Genomic DNA, 23048 nt, shown 5'->3' with positions numbered 1-23048 from the left:
TGTTAGAATTAGAGAGCCACCATTTTTCAGCATTTGATGAAATAATGGGTCAAGGCCATGACCATCAATGGTCATTATTATTCCTAAGTGAAACAACAGACAGATGACTCCTGACGCATGTTCACAGTACCACTTATGAAGAATTCTGATCAAGTCTCTAGAGATCTAACTGCCAGTTTACAGGAAATAAAGGTGACAGAGAAATATGATTTAATGACACCGCAATAATACAATCCAAAGAACCTAGAATGTAGGAAATTTTATAAGACAAATAGCCAATTTTTTTTCATGAAATAAGTTACAAGAAAAAAATAAAGGATTTGTAGATTTTAAAAGGTTTGGGAAACATATAAATCAGTTGCAATTTAGATCTTAATTCAAATATTTTGTAAAATTAGTATGGGACAACCAGGGAAATTTGAACACTGATTTGATACTTGATGATGGTAAGAAATTAGTCTTAATTTTTAAATAGTAATCATGTCTTTTTTGGAAAATTTATCTTTTAGGATTACATATGATTTGCTGTCCGGAACATGCTTCAAAATAATCTATTAAAGCAGAGAGTGGGAAATTACAGATGAACACGAATTGGTCATAAGTTAATTGTTATTGATGTTGGCAGATAGTTACATGTATATTCATTATTCTATTATTTCTACCTTTGTATCTGTTTGAAATTTCCCATAATGAAAAGCATGCAGAGTTTAATCGTTTACTGCCACCATCTCTACCACCACTAGCCTAGGTAGAGCTGCAATCACTTTCACCTGAATTATTGCAATGTCTCCTAATTGAACACATTGATCCCACTCTTGTCTCTCTCTGCAGTCTATCCTCAGCACAGCTCCTAGAGTAAGTATTTTAAAATTTAACTCAGAAATGCAACAGATTTCTATGTATTAACTTCGTATCCTGCAACTTTACCACATTCATTGATGAACTCTAGTCGTTTGCTCGTAGCATCTTTAGGATTTTCTACGTCTAGTATCATGTCATGTGCAAACAGTGACAGTTTTACTTCTTCTTTTCCAATTCAGATTCCTTTCGTTTCTTTTTCTTCTCAGATTGCTGTAGCCAGGACTTCTAAAACTAAAACAAACAAAAAACAAATGAACTTATTTACAAAACAGAAACAGATCCACAGACATAGAAAACAAACTTATGGTTACTAAGGGGAAAGGGGGGAGGCATAAATTAGGAGGCTAAGATTAACATATACACACTACTATATATAAAATAGGTAACCAACAAGGACCTCCTGTACAGCACAGGGAACTCTACTCAATATTTTGTAATAGCCTATAAGGGAAAAGAATCTGAAAAAGATTCTTTAGAAAGATATATATATAGATGTAGATATATGCAGATATATATATAGATATATATATCACTGTGCTGTATACCTGAAACTAACATGACATTGTAAATCAACTATACTTTAATAAACTTTTTTTTAAAGAAAAGCAAAAAAATAGAGGGGAAAATAAAATTTAAGTCAGATCAAGTCACTGAAGGTGGAAAAGGCCTTCAATAAGAAGAAGCACTAGAAGGTTTTGATAATAACCCAGGCTTGAGATCATCTTTGCTTGGACCAGGCAGTTGATGGTGGCAAAAATGATGAGATGTATATCATATTCTGATACATTTTGATGTAGAGCCAACAGGATTTATTGATAGTTTGCATGAGGAATAGGAGAAAAATAGAGGAATCAAGGATAACTCCAAGGTTTTTAGCATGAGAAATTGTGAGCATGGAATTGTATATCTTTTATGAGGAATAATCATATTTTCCAAAACCAAAAATAATTTAGTAGGAAGAAGAGCCTTGTTTTACATTTTTTGTAAATCTCTCTACTATCTGGATCAAAAAAAAGCTGGATTCTCCTATCTGCGTTCCATCTATTGTGATAGCACACCTCCTATCGCCTCTGAAACACCCCAATCCAGTGTGAGAGACTGAGATTATATAAGGTAGTATTGACATTACGGACTCCCCAAAAGTATCTTGGGGATCTTTGAACTATCAGAACTATTGTGGTATACCACTGGTAAATATTTAAGTTCGAATGTCTGTTTTTACTTCTAGGATATGGCAATAACAATTGAATCAACTCAGATTTTCAGAGGCATAATTTTCAAGATTCGTTTTCTATATCTGGCACAAAGTGAGCATTCTTTACGTTTGTTGAATAAATCACAGACTCCCTATACTGTCGTTGGTTAGAAGTATTCATTATAACAATTCCAAGACCAATAGTGGACTACCTACTAGCTGGTAAATTTTAAGCACCAGTGTTCTTAGGAAAAATTGGACAAACTATTTAATACGTAATTTAAAATTGTGTTGTATTTGATATGTTAATACATTCCAGTGGTATATTCTTTATACTTTGGCTTCAGATTTCTCTGACAAGCAGCCTTAGAAAAAAGAATTTCAATTAAGAAAAAACCTAAGGGTTAGATGAGCGGTTTCGTGGCCTCTGTATATTTTTCTAGGATGAGCCTCAGCCTCACTCACATTAGATGTTGAACAGACTAATTCATACCATGTGCAGTTTATTTAGAGTACTGAGCAACACAATAATCCTTTATAACTCAACACTTTCAAAATAGTAATTACCCTGTTTAACAGGAATGATATTTTGTTACATTATATGCAAATTAAAAACTAATATCATGTTCCCTAACTTAATAAAAAGTGGCTGTTAAAATACTAGCAAAATCATAATGATGATATACTAAAAATTTTCCCATTAAAGCCAATAGAAGACATAGATGCCCAATATTCCTTCAATTCAGCATTTTATAGATCCTAGTTAATGTAATAAACGAGAAAAATAAATAAGAGGTATATATCTTTGAAAGGAAGAAATAAAACTCATTATCTGATGATGATATGATTACTGATGTAAGTATCATCTAAGAGGTCACCTGACAAACTATTAGAATTAATATTTAGAATTAATCCATTTAGATAGATAGACACAAGATCAATCTTTAAACATCAGTAGCTTTCTTTTACACAGCAATTTTGAGAAATGGCAAAAAGGGAAAAGGTTTCACTCACAATGTCAGTAACTATAGCACAACTGTGAATAAAACTGGCAAGACCAGTGTATTAGAAAAATACGTTAATCAAAGGACATAAAATGACATAAAAATTTCAGAGATACATATATTCATTGATGAGAGGTCTCAACATGCCATTTTATCCCAGATGAATATGTCAATTCAGTGCAATTATCGGCTTTCAATAGAATTTTTCAATAACCTTCATAAGCTAATTCTAAAATTAATATGAAAGACTAAATGAGCAAAACTAGCAAAGATAATTTTGCTATTAAGTTTGCTATTTGAAGAAAGAAAAAATGGTTTGATATGCCAGTTAGTGAAACATGTGCTACTTTTTAAAATATGGTGTTACACAGGTATGCATGAATAATAAATAACAGTAAATTAATAGTAAAGCGCCCAGGAATAATTCTGTGAAAGTAAGGAAATTTACATTATCATAAAAGAAAGAAGATGTCAACTATTCATCAAAGGGTGTAAGGAATATTTATCACCCATTTGGGAAAAAGAATGAAATGAGATTTTTACCTCACACACAAAAATAATCCTCAGAAAATCTGAAGACTTAAATAATAATTATAACAATAAAACTATATAAGAATTAAATGAAAATATCACATGTAAGATAAATGTATAAAATATATATTTGTTGTGAGAGTATGAGTGGTCTTCTTATGCAAGATACCAAAATTAAAGAAATAAGAGAAAGAATTGAAAAACTGACCGCATAAAAATATAAAAAATTATATGACAGAGAAATCATAAAAAAGTTAAAAGTCAAGAGATAGACTTGAAAAATAGTTGCATAAATATAACTAATAAGTACTTGATAGTCAAAATATGTAAAATCTCCTAGAGATTAGTAAGAAAAAGCAAATGATGCAGTAGAAAAGTGGGCAAAAAATATGAATAAGAAATTCACAGAAGAGGAAATACAAATGCCCAATAAATGTATGGAAATATGGTAAACATAATTATTACTAGTAACTAGGGAAGTACAATTTCAAACACAAGATACCATAGAAAAGACCAAAAAATGTAGCAATAGGTAACGAATGTGGGCCTGGGTGTGGGGAGCCTGCTCTTCTGCAGTTGTTGCTAGTTGAGAGGACATTGGTGAGATACTGAGAGACACTGGGAGAGCCATTCGGCAGTATCTGTTAACAGGTTCACTGCCTCTTCCCTATGATCTAGAAATTCTGTTCATAATACCCAGTGCAGAGGAAGGCTTGACCATGTATAGGAGGATATACACACATACATTGTTTTTAAGAAGAAAAAGAAACGAGCTGTACTTCTCTAGGAAAATGGGTAATTCAGCTACAGGTATGTTCATTCTCAAAGACATTATGTTGTAGACCAAAAGAATGAGAGAGATTTATAGGAACTAACATGTATGTAACTCCAACATCTATTACTGAATCAAAACCAAGCCCATAAGGGACAGAACAATGTGTTCAGTGTTATATACCATTTATTTTAAAAACACATGTACATGAAACAAAATAGCATGGTATATATACTAATCATTTGAAACATTTGAATGTGGATATTTAGCACAAGATCTGGAAGAATACACGAAAGAAGGTATCTTTGGGAAGCTTTAGAGATTAGAGCTAGTAAACAATGGAGACTGCCTCTTCTCTGTAATATTTCAGCATTTTACATGGAGAAATTATTCATGTATTATCTTCATGCATGAAAAATTCAACAAGTAATACTGTTAAAATTAGGTATTATGTGTAGAATGATTTAAAGCATATCTGCTGTTTTAACTTTTATTTTGTTTTCAGATATCAAATATTTTCTTCAAAAAGATCTTTTCAAAAGTGGGAGAAATTATGTTAAAAGGGCCTCTGTTATAGTGTATTTAGATAAGTGAGTGTTGAGTGAATGATATAAAGAGATAGATAATATTTTGGAAGGTAAGAATAAATCTCTGTGATTTCCCTGCAGGTGTCTGCATTTCATGGAGAAATGAGATACTGCACTATTTCTGAGTTTAAAAACTGCTGATTTGGGGTAAATTTTTTTTAAGAATAACTGAAATATTTCATAATCAACATATCTATGGAGAGGGCATTTATTCAGCTGGGAAGCCAGAAAATTGTAACTTTATGCCAGACAGCTTAGTGGAAAATACACATGACTGTATATACACAAAGATGTAATATGTTTGTAAAGTGACTTTTTATGCACAAGTAGTGGTACTAACAATGTAACAGCAGCTTGTGAACATTTTCACACTAGTCAAAGCCTCAAGTAAAAAAAAATGTGTCTTAGATAAACAAAAATACATTAGGCATTAACATTTTTAAATAGTGGTTCAGAACAGAGCTCTAATGGATCATTAGGGAAATTAAATCAAGAATGATGAAATTCAGAGATTCAATTCAACAGGTGTTGATGCTGGATGTTTTTCATCAGTACTAGTGTTTGGGGCAAAAAGCAGAAATTAAACGGCTGTTTCTAAGTCTTAGGAAAACTGTGCATCTCTGGTTCTTTCACACTAATACAGCATTTTAAAGTCCATGAAACTTCAGGAAATAGGCACATGTTCTCGACACTAGTGTTCAAATAGAGATATTTAAATAATCAAAAATAATATAGACTTAAATATCTAAGAAGACCATTAAAAATGTTACAATAGAAAATATTCTTGAAACGTAAGAATGTATGACCTCAGTATTCGAAAGATTTCAGGAAAAAGAGTTTGAGAAATAGAAGAAATTTTTCTGGGAGGAATCAGAAGTTTCAGCATGGAAAACAAAGGCATGTAAAAAAGATTCAATGGAAGGAATCAAAGCTAATTTTTTTTGTTTTTAAGGGAAATAAGTTGAAAAAGTGACCCCTAGTGGACTCTTAGCTTCATGTATAAAGTTTTTCATTTTGAAAAAAATAGAAGTTTTTATGATGAATATAAGTTGTTGAGGACATAGACTCTGGATAATGTATTTTACAGACACATTTAGTAACGTAATGTATTTATTTTGATTGTTTTCAAAATTTGATAATCATTATTTCAAAAGGAGTTCACAAATTCTCCTGACAACCTAATATATTTAAAATAAACTTTAAAAAGTACTTTTCACACATGGAATAGTGTTTATTGGCCAAAAATGCATTTCCAGTCAGGCCAGGACAGACACGGTTTAGAACCAGGAGGAGTGAGTGATAGGATCTCATCAGCACTTGTCTCTGTGGGCCAGCTGCTTCATTTCTTTCACCTCCCACTTTGCCAGTCAATGGCGCATCTGCAAGAACCACAGCACATGCTGCTTCCTTGCATTCTAAAATAAGGCTGATCCATTCTAAAGAATGAAATAGTGCCATTTGCAGTAACATGGATGGACCTAGAGATTATCATACTAAGTGAAGGAAGTCAGAAAGAGACAAATACCATATGATATCACTTACATGTGGAATCTAAAATAGAACACAAATGAACTTATCTATGAAACAGAAACAGACTCACAGACATAGAGAACAGACCTGTGGTCAAGAGGGATGGGGAGATGTGGGATGGATGGAGTGGGAGTTTGGCACTAGCAGATGCAAACTAGTATGTATAGAATGGATAAACAACCAGGACCTACTGTACAGCACAGGGAACTATATTCAATATCCTGTGATAAACCATAATGGAAAAGAATATGAAAGACAATTATATAACTGAATCACTTTGCAGTACAGCAAAAATTAACACAACTTTGTGGATCAACTATACTCCAATAAAATAATAAGGCTGATCCTCTGCAGAGGCCCAAATCCTCTGATGAGTAAGTGCCACAAACCAGCACCAGTTGTTTACTGACTTCAGGATCTTGAAGGAAATTCTTTACAAAGTACAAGTCGGAAACAAGATTGTGATTTATAGTAGGGTGATAAAATAGTAAAAGTGAAGAGGTTCTCACCAAGTTAAAGATGAGATTTCTCTTCAAAAATCACTATAAAAATATATTCTTATTTAAAAAAAAAGAGAGCCATTTTTTTCCAAAGAGCAAAAAGGAAATATATTCAGAAACTGTATTTTCAAGTAAACATAGAAATTCTGCGCAAATTCCATAGAGCATAGAAAATTCCCGGAATGATCATTTTACTCTTTCTAACCCAGAAAAACCGTAATTTTTGATTAGAATTAAAAATTAATTAATTTCTGAAAAATTGTAAATCAGTAATTATCTTGAGGTGAGGAGAACTTTATAGGTCTTCTTCAACTAATACATTATAGTTTTATGGGACTAATAAGATTTCAGTAACTGTTGAAAATCTCTTGTAGCACAACCCCACACCTATTCAGAGAAATATTAAAATGGAATGGGGTGTGTAAGCTTAGTATTACTTTCATCTACTTTTCACGTTTTGTATTAATAAGCTAATAAAAAACATGCTTTTATTTATTTTTTTTGAATACAGACTTCTTAGCAACCACTTGACAGTGTGTCTCAACAACCTACACAAGTGCTCAGAATGTGCCTTACGTGCTTAAGAAGCCAGCTTATCAAGACCTCCCATGCTGCTCACTGCGAATCTGAGTGAGCAAACAGGTCTGGCCGATGTGCCCTAAAGGCCAGCATTCCTGTGCTTCGCCAGACGACCAGGGAAGGGAGCTCTCTGGAGTGGTGAGCTTCTAAAGGAGTCTGGGGGAGTGGATTTTTACCCAAGATGTGGAGGGGAGATAAGGAATCTACTCTGCCTAGCGGAGGAGTTTTAGTTTCCTACCTACAATTCTCAAGAAAAGAAACAGTCTGTATCCCAGGAAATCTCCTCTCATAGTTTCCCAGCAACATCCTCTTCTTTGTACAGATAGAGTACCAAAGATGCCTCCCTTCATTCACAAAAGAGAAAACAGTTTATAAAGTTGGGAAGGAAACAGAAATGGACAATTCACAAAGACGTAGATAGTGGGGTTATGAGAGTAATCATTTTAATGCATCTAGTGCCTGCTAGGCGACTTGGACTTCCAAACTGTTTCATTTATTTATTTATTTATTTGGTCGCCTTGGATCCTCGTTGCTGCCCTCAGGCAGGAGCTACTCTTCATTTTAGTGTGCAGGCTTCTTGTTGCAGCGGGTTCTCTTGTTACAGAGCACAGGTTCTAGGTGTGTGGGCTTCAGTAGTTGTGGCTCCCGGGCTCTAGAGTGCAGGCTCAGTAGTTGTGGCGCACGGGCTCTAGAGTGCAGGCTCAGTAGTTGTGGCGCACGGGCTTAGTTGCTCCGCTCGAACCCGTGTCCCCTGGATTGGCAGGCGGATTCTTAACCATTGTGCCACCGGGGAAGCCCTGGACTTCCAAACCTTATCTCCAGTCTTTACAACAACCTTATGTGGTCTTCAGTATTCCACTTTCCAGGGGAGAAAACTGAGGTTCGGAAAAGTAAGGTGACTTGCCAACAGCACACACTGCACAGAACACTACCGAGAGGAAATGCCATGGTCTTTCTGACTCCAATACCTGCTGTGGGAGTCAGAAAACCTATAAAAGCAAGGAAGGACAGTGATCATTCCTTAAGTCATCGGTAATCTCAATATCTGAATAATCATTCTTATTAGCTGCCTAGCCAATAATTCTGAACTTTGACTTAAGTGTTGTCCCACCAATGAGCTAAAAGAAAACAAAATCACTAATAAGATGAAATAAAATAAAAAACTAATGACTTTTTTCAGGGCACCTAGAAGCCAAATTCATCCACTCAAGTACACAGAGGTATTAAAGATGTCATATATAAGCACCACATGAAGGCTTTACCCCTAAGGTAGATAGAGAAAGCCATTTAGGCACCTTGTATAGCTTGTCATCAATTAATATGCTTTTCAGAGTGCAGCAACAAGAGGACAAAGAATTGTTATGATTTGAGACACTGAAAAAGAAAGGTTTTGAATCTCTCAGGCATTTGTTTGACTCTTAGAACACTAGAATACTCTAGGCTGCTTGCCAAATGAATATTTGGTTGAATATAAATAAGCTTATTATCACGTGTATGTATAAATGTGTTCAGTAGAACGGAGGGTTAATAAAACATTTTACACATAAGCAGACCAATATTTTATCAGAAAGAGCTATTGTCAGTTTTGCCTGTATTTCTGGGACATTTTTCCACCTTAACACTCTCTGAATTCTAAGTATGAGCAGCATTTCCAAATTATTTCATTATACTTCAACTTCTTTCTATCAGCAGCCATAGAAAATGCCTGGAATTTAACATGTATGACTTCGAAAATTTTTTCTCATTTATTGTGACAAAAACCTTTGACTTTTTAAACTCAGCTTCCCTGGAATGTGTATCAAATGAAAGTGCATTTGGATAATAAAAAAGAAAAAAAATCAATGCAGTCAAAACAAAGCTACCTTACAAAGTACACATTCCATGGGTCTGTACTTAGGATGCCTTTTTTAGTTGAAATGTAATATTTTGATAATAGATTACTAGAGAGGGAATCATCTCATTATTTCAGATGTTCCACTACAACGCAGGGGAAGATGCTATCTTAAAGAGAATAATAATGGTAATCAGTTGGCAGATGTATCTGTTCAAGGAACAGGTATATTAAATTATGTTGAAATTTGTCATAGATCAATCTGAGAGTTTTTTTTTCAAACCTATAGAAATTGATTCCCTAATGACATGTATCATGACCTTTAATTTGCCCTTGTCGCATCCAACTGTTGTTTCAAGCATGCAGTACCCCTCTCTCATATTTTATTGCTGAAACTACCTACCTAATTGAGAAATTTGAAGATATATAACAGGCTACTGACATTGATAATGAAGGTGATGTGAAGTAGCCATGTAATCTGATAGAATAAAGAATATTTCACACTATGAACTGAAATTTTTACCTCTGAAGATAACCAGGTGGATCTGGTTACGTGTATAGAAAAAGCAATAAAGGAGAAACAGTTATGTGTTCTAAGAAGGCAGGTGGTTTCTAGCTACGTATTTGAGACTTAGAACATTATTTTTCTTTGGTTTTGCTTGTTTGAAAATAGAATAGGTAAAACAGGCAGCAAATACCACAATGTGCATCTAAGAATCAATTATTACTAAAGAGAACACACAAAAAGAGTTTCTAGGAAGGAAAAATATGACCCGAGATGATTTCTCTGTTCTCCTCAGCTGTCAGAAGCAAATTTCTGTGACTTTATTAGAATAAATGTACTCTGGAAAATTAGTCATTTCTTTCTCTTTTGTTCCTTTTCCTTTCTTGCCTTTGTTGGGGGGTGAGGGTAGGACAGAAAAAGGGAGAAGTAAGGGAAGTTACTAGAAATAATATAATTAGCATTCCTGAGTACCTTATCTCTGGATAAAGCCTCGAACTGAAGTTTGATATCAATCTTTCCTGTGTCTTTTAACCAATTTCTTAATGCTCATATAAATGCAGTTTCTCACAATTAATTATTTAAAAGTTGAGTGATTATAGCAAATTACCTGTCTGTAGTATTTCACGACACCTACTAACTTAGCATGTTTCCTTATTTCCTATAGACATAGTGACATTTGCACATTAGGTCCATCCTATTTGAAAGGGAAAGACATCTACCTTAATGCTGTACAGCAAGAAATTGTATCCAACAGTTTAAGCCAAAACAATTTGATGACAAGCTCCCTGAATTACATCACCTGAAATAGGACCTTTTCAGAGGGTACACACTTCATAGCGTTAACTAATTAAGGATTGTGACATTCTTGGGACATACCAAGGGCTGTTGAAAGGGAGGTATCTTTAAACTCCCCTTTCCTTCCCTGGCCTTTGGTAAGAAAGACCTACAGAATTACCAAGTAGTTAATATCATCCTTCATGCTTGCTTATTAAAGGTCAGCAACAGTAAATCAGTTACTAGCAACTTCCTAAAAGTTTAGGACAGGAAGCAATAAAGGATGCTATATCCAAATGGAAGCTGCAAGGATAACTTAGCTGGATAGAATGTAATTGCTGAAGTTAAAATTAGCCAGGTCACCTTACTCTTATGGAAAAAAACCCCTGGGAACCTGGCAACCAAATAAATAGATAGGAACTTCCTTCCCATTAATAAGCTTCTTTCAGTTCTGTGCTGAAACATTACTCCAAAGATAATACACCTATTAACTCACGAACACTGCTTCCTAAACCAAGTTTGGGCACCTCCTAATTAGTAAAAAGACCCTGAGCTTAATAACTATAAGCATGTATTAGAGATATGTAATATGAACATATTAGAATTGAAAATGTCTTTAAAATTATGTAGTTCAACCCCATTTTTTTAGATGAAGAAACAGTCCAGAGCTGTGACTTGCCCAGGGTCAGTCAGCTATATTTACATTGGTTGCTTACTATGTTACTGACCTTCTGTGGGTGGTAAATATTTTTAATATTTAGCTGTAAATTCTTTTGTCACTTTAGCTAAATAACTTTGATCAAGATTAACTTCAACTTTATCACTCAGCATATACTATATGTATATGAGTAGTTGCTAAATAAAAGTAAAGAATATGTAAAAGTCAAAGGTAATATTGCAGCTAAACATGGGAAATATCCTTTCATTAACAAAGTGTAACTATCCATGATCAAAAAACATTTTAAGACATTTCTTGTACTAACTATTTTGTAATTTAAATCCTAAATTACAACCAGATGATTCTGCTTATTTTCCACTAGGTGGCAATACATCTTTTTCTTTACATTCTAAATGTGTTTTTCCAGGCTATGATGAAAATACTTTTTTTGAATAGTTTTCCTTTTTAGTTGACCCAACTGAAATGAAGACTAAAGAAACCTTAAGAAAGAGACATAAGAAATTAGGGATGTATTACAATAGGGGACAGGGTTATCTTATAAAATCCGGAATTAACATTAATAAATTTTGCTTCACATATGCTCATAATTAAAATTTACATAAAATTTATATGATCACATTAAAAATTTGGTAGTGATTTACTGTTTAATTGAAATCAGGTTTGTTATTTATTAGTAGTAGCAAAAAGCACTGAAAATTTTCTTAGTCCTGTTTAAAACATCATCCTTCAAGATAAGGATTTATTTTATTATTTATTTATTTGTTTACTTTGACTGCTTTGGGTCTTCAATGCTGCGCGTGGGCTTTCTCTAGTTGCAGAGCAAGCGGGGGCTACTTTTGTTGTGATGCACAAGCTTCTCATTGTGGTGGCTTCTCTTGTTGCAGAGCATGGGTTCTAGGTGCACAGGCTTCAGTAGTTGCAGTGCATGGGCCCAGCAGTTATGGCTCACCAGCTCTAGAGCATAAGCTCAGTAGTGCCGCACGGGCTTAAGTGCACCACGTCATGTGGGATCTTCCCGGACCAGGGCTCAAACCCGTGTCCCCTGCATTGGTAGGCGAATTCTTAATTGCTGTACTACCAGGGAAGTCCCTAGGTCATAGTGTTCTAAACTGCATTACTTATTTCCACAGCCTATCTTCAATCAGGACTTTGAAAAAACATACTCATTAAATCACTGTGTGTGTGTTTAGTTTAGTTGTGTACATACTGGAGATAAGTTGGTTCTGAATGAATAGTGAAAACAAACACTATTTTCTTTAAAGTCAGATAAGTGTCAGTAAACTGTTTGACTAATATATTAGCTTTCAAGGGCTACCATAACAAAAATACTGCAAACTGGGAGGCTTAAACAGCAGAAATTTATTTTCTCACAGTTCTGGAGGCTAGAAGTCCCAGATCAAGGTGTTGACAGGGCTGGTTTCTTTGGAGGCTTCTTTCCATGGCTCACAGATGGCAGGCTTCTCCTTGTGCCCTCACACGGTTGAACCTCTGTGCTGCGTGTGTCCTAATCTCCTCCTCTTACAAGGCCACCAGTCATACTGGATTCAGATCCACCCATATGACCCTATTTTACTTTAATTACCTCTTTTAAGGCTCTACCTACAAATACAGTCACATTCTGAGGTACTAAAGGTTAGGACTTCAACATATGAATTTAGGAGGGAGCACAATTGAGACCATATCAATTAGTAAGCCTGTATGCACAGAATGCCCCATTTTCTAAACTGAGTTATTGTGGTAGAACCCAAAATCCTAGATTGAAAGTCTGAGTTCTGGAGCTAAGGAAATATCTTAGTGATTATCTAAGCCACTGATTCTTGACCCTCGCTGCACAGAACTTTTAAAGCACACTAATGCCTGCTCCCAGACCCAGATATTCTGATGAATTAATATGGAATAGGACCAGTCATGAGTATTTTGAAAAAACTTTCCTATCGTTTCTAATATGAGACCTAAGTAGAGAATCACTAATTTTAGACAAATGTTTCCCAAACGTGGTTAAAGAATCACCCAGAGAGTTTATTAAAACATAAATTCCTATACATGGACCATTGCTGCCTTCATTCTGAATCTCCAGAAATGGAGCCAAGTCCATTTATCAAGTGCCCTAGGAATTATTATGAACCCAAAAGTCTAAGAAGCTCTGATCTAGTCTAAGCTTCTCATTTTGCAGGTGAAAAGGCTGAGTGAGGCTTAGTAAAGTTAGTTCACCCAAGGCCACACAGCTAGAGAATGGCAGAACCAGGAGCTTAGGTGTTAGATGTCCTGAAATCTAATCTAATTTTTAGCAGGATTCTCTGTGCTAATAAAGCACCGTGTGGACATTAAAACGATCTTGTACCTCTGGTCCCAGCATTAGACTGCATCTACCCTTGAATTCAGGCATGTCCTGACAAATCTAGAAGCCCAATAGGGCAGGATCATTACAGCTATATTGCCATTAAAAATGCATTCCAGGAGCCTGTATTGTGTTCAGGGACAATGGGAAACATCAGAGCTGATGGGTTACTGTGAATATTGCATTTGACCGTGCTGCCAGGCTTTGCTGGCCCCACCTCCTCAGATTTAGGCCTGAGTCCTCCGTGGAAACTGTAGCAAATTCAGTGACATGCAGCCAATGGTGGAGACTGTTTCTCTGGCGCCAGTAGCTTCTGCAGCAGGAGTCGGTGGCTTAGACTCACTCACCATCAGAAACGGCAGCCTCTGTGCAGGCATCGGCTGGCAGAGAAGCAGCAGTGGTTGATTGGTGAGCTGGAACAGGGAGCAAACGGGTAGCTCAAGAGACTCTCAATTCTGCTGCTATTACCCATCCAAAATCTGTGAGTAAAGAGAGCTCTTGGGAGCTTGGTGTCAGAGTATGAGTTGGTGAAGGCTGTGAACACACATATACAAATAAGTTGTGACATGATTTTAGAAAACCTAATGTATCGAAATCCAAAAAATAAAAATCAAATCCCATTGGGGGTGATGATCCATGAACATTTAAAATTTTTTCCATAAAGATTTAGCTTGAAGGTTTTCTTTAACAGAGGCTTTCATATGCATTTATATTTTTTGTTGTTCAAAATGACTCAGACTTGAGTGAGAAAAGAACAGCAAAATGTAGATATGTTATGAAACACCAGAAATGGAAAAAAAATCAATCTGAAACAAAGATAGAGCGTCACTGAAGAGTTTTTTAAATTTAATGTATATTTATAGCACTATAATTTAATTTAGCCTCAGTATTTCAGAAACAGCAATTTTCTAGGCTGAGGATGCATACATTTTAATTTAAGTTTCTAAGGACTAGTTGCTGTTCTAAACACTGCACTGTATTTCTCAAAGTGTGGCTTGAGAACCACCTGCTCTAGAATCACCTAATGATTATTCAAAATGCAAGATTCTGAGCCCCTTATGAGATCTACCCAATTTCTGGAGGTGAGTTTCAGAATCTGCATATTTAACAGCTACCTAGGTGATTTAGAGATCTCTCTCTCTAGGGCCTCTATAGTCTGAAGATATTATTACTTTTCCTCTATTCTGGGAGCTCTTAATAACTATCAGTTCTGATGAAAATTTCTGAGAATGGGAGTTTCTGGGAATTATCTTCTTTTGGAGTTGTTCTCTTACTGAGTCAATGAAATTGTGCAGTGGTTATCAAAAGTCCACTTTTTTCAGTATCTTTACCTGATTTTCCAGTTGACCATGCTCCTGGGTCCCTGAGCAGGCTGTCATAAAGAGCTGATCTGACACCGACTCAGAAACCGCATATATTAAACTTTAAATTTCTTCTGCTGAAATGTATTCAAAGGAAAGCCACCATCCCAGAAAAGAGAGAAATTTGTGCTATCTGAAATCCCAGGTTCCTGTTTTTGAGCTATTATAAAATTGGCTTAATACCAAAATAGATGTATTTTGAATATTTAAAGGATTTAAGAAATTCAGATGTGAGCTTCTGGCAATCATATAACTTGATGAAACTTGTCCTACCATGCTAGTATCTTTACTATGGGTGGAATTAGATTTTTGAAAGGTAGGTTTTCTAAATATCTCCCTGGCTTTGTTTAGGCATGTTTGGAGGCTTAATAAACACTTTCAAGGGCAGTCTCAAAATCAAAGATCTTTGATTTGAAAGCAGTTTTAGGCATTATCACACCCAAAGAGAAGTACCTCTGCGTACCAATGTCTCATCTTTCCTTAGATTGTTCCAAAATTAGAAATTAAGCCCAAAAAAGCAAATGGAGGAAAAAATACCCTCAAGTAAATTCAAACTTTTTTTCTTACTATTTATGCATACTGGTGGGAATTTTCTATACTATCTCTTTGCTGGAAGGGAAAGGACTAAGAGAGATCTAATAAAGCCATAAGGCAGAGGCAACTGAGGATGAGAGATTCTAAGATGAAATTCAGAGAGCAGATTAAATGTCCATGAAGATAAACTTCATGCCATTCACTATTTACCTCTATCCAGTCCTGCTAAAGCAAATAATTTAACTTATACTCTCTCCAAAAGGATTTTAATGGAGAAATCTAATAATTTACCCCTTTTTCTAGGAGGGACCCTGCAGTAATAGTCCCTCCCTTTTCTCCACCCTCATCTGGCTCCTACACTGGACCCCTGAACCTAGAGAACCCTATGGATACTAAGACTTTTCTAACTGTGTAATTTATTGGGCTGGGTGTCACTGTTTGGCTGTTTTTCTTTTGCAACGACCCAGTGAAATCTTGCCAGAGGGGAAAACAGATCCTAATTCAGTTGTTTGTCTGGGAGAAAAAAAAAAAGTCATCAAATGTGTTTTGTTTTTTTTTTCAAAGTTTCATCCTTCACCAAAAAATTTACTGAACACAGAAAAGCCTACTCTGAGTTCTACAAGCAATGGTGTAAAACTGGCACACCCATCCAAGATGAATCCCCAGAGAAAAGTATAATCATGCTACATTTTTCCAGATTCCAACACCTGCAGCAGATGTGCTCTGGGATGCTGGTCAAGGGTGGGACTGTTTTCTGGATTTCTCCCCTGAAACCCACAGTCCTGCTTTTCCCCAGGGAAAAAAAAAAATCGGAAAAAAAAAAAAAAGGTGGGGGGAATGATAGAAATTTGGAATTGGTGGCTAGACATCTGAAAAGAAGTGAAGGGATAAAGAACTGAGGGTTAGTTACTTTTCTCCCACGATTTTTTTCTTCCAAATGTCATTCCTGTTCTTGGTTTACAAAGGCTCTTAATATTTCCCTGGAGAATTTCCTTTCTGGAAAATTTGGGAAAGAGAAGATGATAGGGTAGGTATTCTTCAATTCATTTTAAGAGAGGGGAAGTGTATGATAGAATAATGCATTCTAGCTCAAGGTCCATAGAAAAACCTGAGCTGGAGCCAGGGCTCCCTTCTAATGACATTGACCCATGGATTAGTGTTACTCATAGATCCCCATGATCTGCAGATCCAGAGCTGTCTTCATGAAGCACTGAGACATCTTTCTAAGCAAGATGCCATTTGTTACATGGTACTCAGGAAGAGAAATTGGCTACTCTTCTGCATTTTGATCACCTTTTTAACAGCGAGGCAAATCATAGCTAGGACACCCCTTACAGTCCTTTTCATTCTTACTGTTTCACTTGCATATAATTTTTAAGTACTAGGAACACATTGTACTTATAATTTAAGATTATTCTAGCTAAGGTAATTAAAACTACATATCCCTGGATGGACCTATAGACTTGCTTGATTTTATTTCTCAAATATTTTTTCAGTGACCCTTCTGTAAGTTTGGGACACAAGGAAGAAGCATTGAGTAGTTAAATACACATCCACAAAATCAAACCAGCTATTACCCCCACCTCTGCTTAAAAATGAGCAAAGTTCATTAAAGAAAGTTAAGACCACAAGAGATTTCTTATAGAGATACCTGAGGATTGCTTATAGAGGTTCCTGACCACCTGAGAAAGATAAGTTGAGGCTAAAAGTATATCTCTGTCACCAACTGCGAAGTCAATAGTGTATAATAGTATGAAAAGCTTCTACATGAATGGTTTTATTTGCTTTTCAAGACACATTTGTGTGATAAGCCCACAGGTAGTATTATTCACAAGTCAAGTAAAGTAAACTGAGACACATAAATGGAAAGGCCACAAAATTCGGAGCAGGCTTTCTGACTTAGGAGCCACTATTCTTTCCACTACATTATGGTATTGCATCTCAGCTTTCTGTTCTAGGATGACAGCCATACCAACCATACAATCCTAAAACTTGATGGAGTGGGACCTTTAGTAGGCTTTCTCCTGGGTAGGTTGTAAGAATTAAACCAACTCAACATTTGAAAAGTACTTAGAATGGTGCCTACCAGTTCTGTGTCTATGTGTGTACTAAAATGGATATGTACATGTGTATATATGAACACACATGTGTACATAATATATACATATGTGTGTAAATATATACTATGTGTGCAAACATGCATACACATATATTCCAGTACACACACACAACACACACAACTTGAAAAAGGATAAATAAATAATAATGATCATAACCAGATTAGCTATTCAAGTAGAACACCTTACCAGACCGCTAACCCTAGAGAGTTTTTTTTTTAATTGGAGTATTGTTGCTTTACAATGTTGTGTGAGTTTCTACTGTACAGCAAAATGAATCAGCCATACATATGCATATATCCCCTCTTTTTTTTTGGGGGGGTGGATTTCCTTCCCATTTAGGTCACCACAGTCCACCTAGAGAGTTTGTAAAAAATAATTTTTAAAAAGTTTTATGAGAAATTAAAAAAATTTTTTTTCACTAAAACTTTAGAAGGCTGTTTATTTTCTATTTCTACCACAACCTTCAAAACAAATATAATAAAAGAGAATACTGGGCAAAATCACGGGGTTGGAATAAATCAGTAGGACAGAATTAAGAAACTAACTTTAAAATGTTTCCCCCAAACTCTGAGATACACAATTTGTGGAGAAGAAAAAGGTGGCCAAAACAGAAAATGACCTTTTATTTCTAGCCTGGATTCCTTGAAAACCCTTAGCTTTTACCAAGTGACTTTTTCCAGTGACTTTTTGTTTAAATAAATTTTAATTAATTTATTTATTTATTGGCTGCGTTGGGTCTTCCATGCTGCACATGGGCTTTCTCTAGTTGCGGTGAGCGAGGGCTACTGTTCATTATGGTGCACGGGCTCCTCATTGCAGTGGCTCCTACTGTTTGCGGAGCATGGGCTCTAGGCACAAGAGCTTCAGTAGTTGCAGCACATAGGCTCAACAGTTGTGGCTCACAGGCTCTAGAGAGCAGGCTCAGTAGTTGTGGCACAAGGGCTTAGTTGCTCCTTGGCATGTGGGATCTTCCTGGAGCAGGGATCAAACCTGTGTCCTCTGCATTGACAGATTCTTAACCACTGTGCCACCTAGGAAGTCCTCAGGGACTTTTTAAAAATTATAAGTGGTCCTCATATGCTACAGATGAAGCTCATCACTTACAGTCCAATTCCTCCCTTGTAACTTCAAGGATATGCAATTCGGATTCACCTGCAATTCAAGAAAATTTTTTAAAAAATGTTATAAGAACTTTTACTTCAGTTCCTTCATCCTCTAGTCCTGGGGAATAGACATGTTTCTAAAAATTTTAAGTTCACTTTAAAATAAGAAAAGCAAAAGTTGCCTTGGGAACAGGATTGGTGAAGCAGAGAGCACCCTTCTGCCTGCCCAGCAGATTACGGAGCCAGCAGGCATTCAGGTCCACAGGCCTAACACATATGTTTCTACCTCAGCATTCCAGGCCTCATGGCCCACCTGTCAACCAAGACGCATTTGGAAGAGGGAAAGGAGGTGGCTCAGCTTCTCACACCATTCCCAGTTCACCTTCTGGGAAGGCTAAATTTTCTACACCACTTGGTGGTATTTTTGCACCTTCAAGGGAAGACAGTATTTCCAAGCAAGGCCAAAAGCACATCACTTCAAAAGTAAGTCCGGTTGCTTCCTCTCCTAGGAGGAACTGTTCAAGAGACAACACACATGGGTATGTGTTTGGGGTGGGGGTGGGGGGACGGCGTGTTTCTTTGACGGGGGACTGGCACTTGCCCATCTCTTTGAATCCCCGGGTAGGGTGTGCAGTAGTCTTCAATGCCCAGTGAAATGACAGTGCAGTCTCCCGTTAGGCTGCTGTGACCACAATAGGAGTCGGTTGCCTGAATGATTGAGAATCATCAAGGGGGGTTTCCTAATAAAACTCCAGGAATAATCTCAAGTCTCCAGAAGTACTTAAGAGACGGAGAAGAGCGTGGAAGTGAGGAGGGACGAAGGGAAGGGGAAACGGGAGATACCACAGAATGAGCCAAACCGATTCCAGAATATGAGATTGGGCCAGGGGAGAGAAAAGACAGAAATCTAAAACCTCCGGGAGAATCCTTGGTCGCGGCGCTAGCTCGCGCTGGGTCAGTCGGTCCGCGGTGACTGGCTTTCGCGCCGCGTCTCCGCGCGGCCGGGCGCTGAGTGCTGCCCCTGTCCCGGGCCTGTGCGCCTCCCCAAGCGCACCTGCCCGGGGCCCTGCAGACCAATCGTGGACTCCTCCACCCGAGCCGGCTGCACCTTTCTGGCGCGCGGAGGGAAGTCGGGACAGATCGTGGGTGGAGAAGGAAAGAAGTCCCTGACTCACCAGGCGAGGCCACGTTGGGGCCCTCGGAGGCGGGGGAGTAAGGGGTGCACTTCCTGGTCGTTTTCTGGGTATGACTGGTCCCGTGTGTCCCAGGTTTCCGCGCTGGGGGTCACGCTCACTGGACACAGCGCCTAAAGAGATAAGCTGCGGGGAGGGCAAACTTAATAGAGAACGGAAAGCTGGCGGTGCACAGCGATTCAGAGGTAGGTGTGGGAGGGCGAAATGCGCAAAGCCGCTGGACCCTTGTCGCTCCATCCCCACCGAGACGCCCGACGGCTGCGGCTGCAGCTGCAGCGGCCGCACGCCTTTGCTCTAAACTGGCTGGCGCGCGGGTGCGAGGGCTACACAAGGTACGCTGGGCCTCGGAGAGCCGCCGAGCCTAGGAGTGGGCCCAGGACCTTGGGAACTTTCCCTGGTGGGTCCGTTTCGGTCTCGGCTTTGCTGCGCCTGCGAACAGGTGCAGAGATGTGCGTGCATTCTTTCCCCAGACCTCTGGTTTCTGCACGCTTGTGCGCGTACGTTACACTCTACAAGCTCATCTTGGGAAATAGAGGCGTGCCCCAGCTCTCACTTAAAAACGCCAGAAGAGGAGGGGGGTTCGCAATCCGAGCAGAGAGCACGCTTGGAGATCGCAGACTCTAGGCGCCGAGTCAATCCCAAGCATTCTGCCCCTGACTGGGACACAACAGATGCTGGTGCGGCAGCCGCTTGGGTTGCCTTCTGCCCAGTCTTTAGTACCTGCGGTTTCTGCAGGCACTCGGAGCTCAGGCCACCTGCCTGGACTTCATGGCACCAGCCTGCTCCAAGCCTGCATGACCCTGTGACCTTGTTTCCTTCGCAGCTGTGTGCAGACATTTATGCCTACGGCTCCAGGCAGCAACCTCGGCTAGCTTGGCAGATGGGTAGGATTATGGAATTTTAGAAACTCTCATCTGAGAAAGTTAAGATACATCCAAAAGCTTGAAAATGCAACATTAAAATAAAACATTTCTCAGTTTGCCTTGGCTGAAGGCAAAACTAGCTTTGGGCACTCTTCCCTTGCTGCTTCCCGCCAAAAATAGTCCTGTAGGCAGACTGGTCAGCAAAACTGCCCAGCTCTAAAGTTTCTGCCACTAACACACCTAACTTGGATTGCCTGGGCATTGCTCAGCCAAGGCTTGGCTTTCTTCCTGAGTCTGTGATTAAATGAATGACCACAGAAAAGGAAACACAGGGGAAGCTCAAAAGTCTGCATGTGTCCTTCAAAAAATAAGATTCTACAGTATGAAGAAGTCCTTTTCTAAAAGCAGTATTCGCTTACTGTTTCTTTAGACCTAAGTTCATCTTTGAATACCTAACAGGTAATAAAGCCACCACAGTGAAAGGAAGATTCTGGAAGGATGGGACAAAAATGAATGTTTATTTGGGTTTTGTTTTTAAGTTAGGCCCCAGGCAACCTGGGTTGGTTTGTTGGTTGGTTGGTTTTTAAGAAACTTTTGCTCTAGAGATGCACTAGTGTTCCAGGCATGGACAATTTAGTCAGCCTCTCAGTCATTGTGATTTAAGGATCTCTTGAGGCCCACCTTCCATTTGCCCCCAAATATCCTTCTCACTTCTTGCCATCAAATTTACTCCAAACCAATCTTGGTCTTTTCTCTAGAAAGCCCCCTTTAGATTTAATTGGAGTCTGTTTAGCCCATTAGAAAAAACAATTCCTCAGTGCTAGAAGTGCTTTAAAGATAGCAGAACCTGTCTCACTCAATGTACAGATAAGAAAACCAAAATGCAGGTCAATTAATGACACCAATAATGATGCAAGGTCATACTAGTCATGCAGAGCAGAGTTAGAATGGGAATTTTGGACTGTACTTCTCATCACACTTTGCTGGGGATTAGTGTTTCAGTTCACCCAACTGTTGCCTAGGAATACTGAAAGCAGGCCTCAAAGAAATGTGGCACAAAAGTACTTGGATAATCTTAACAAAGTCAACCTGATTTTTCACCAGTCTTGGTCACACTATGCACACATCTCTTTGCCTTACTCCTTGTCTCTACCTGCCTAATCGTAACTCATTATGTAGCCCCCTTAAGATAATGAAGGCTTTAAAATCCTTTTAGGGAAGACCATTGAAGGCCTGCAGTGAGACCTTGTGCAAATTTCATATTTCAGACCTTTTCACAAATATCCTCCTTCTGACATAGGGGAGGGTTGGCAAAATGTAAAGGAAGGAATTAAAAATGGGAAAGAACACCTCCTGTAGTAGATAAACCAGTATAGTATTGGTTACTAAAGCACCTAGAGAGTGACTCTGAAGATGCCCAAGGATTAAGTGCATGCTACCCTAAGACCTAAAGGATCATCATTCATTTGGTTTGGCATCTACTGGTTTCTGGACATATGCCTACATACATACACTCTGTTTATGAACTCTTGTCAGTGTATGAAGAGTACAGAAGGACTTTTCTTAAGAGGAAGGGCAGGAAGAGGAGGAAAGTTACCAGGGTCTTCTGTATCCTAGTGCTCCAGGGCTAGTTTTTTCCAGAGGCTGTACAACTGTTCAAGTCTTTAGAGGGAAAGCTGGGCCCTGCAATATATAGACTACCATGGCCATTTCACCTTGGTTTCTAAAGAAGCTCGCCATAGGGTCTCTTAATGGATAAAGACAGCCGAAGGATTCTAGAGCACAAAATACTCTTCCATGTAAGCATCACTAGTAGAACTAAAGCGGGCTTTTCACCTGGTCTTCCTGATCCAGGTCTGAAAATAGTTTGTCCTTGGCTACTTGTGAAGATGCTAGTTATCCTGCTGCTGAAAAGAATGATGACATCCCAGGGACAGGTTAGCTTCATGGCAGGTATATTTGTTTAAATGATTTGTCCTTTGATCAAGAAGCCCAACACTTTCCAGATAAAGATTTTCCAAATAATAATCGAACCTTGTCTTCTCACTTTTAGGCTCAAAATCGGCTTAGAGTAAATAATGCAAGTGGGGCAGGGTTTATCGTTCCTCTCTTCTGCAGGTTCTTCTTTTCTTCTCAGACTCAATGAAAATATATAATATCTACTCAGACTGTAGCCCTTAGTTACAAA

Source organism: Hippopotamus amphibius, chromosome 3 (assembly GCF_030028045.1).
Source record: "Hippopotamus amphibius kiboko isolate mHipAmp2 chromosome 3, mHipAmp2.hap2, whole genome shotgun sequence".
In the NCBI taxonomy this organism is placed as follows: domain Eukaryota; kingdom Metazoa; phylum Chordata; class Mammalia; order Artiodactyla; family Hippopotamidae; genus Hippopotamus; species Hippopotamus amphibius.
This window is presented reverse-complemented; position numbering follows the sequence as displayed.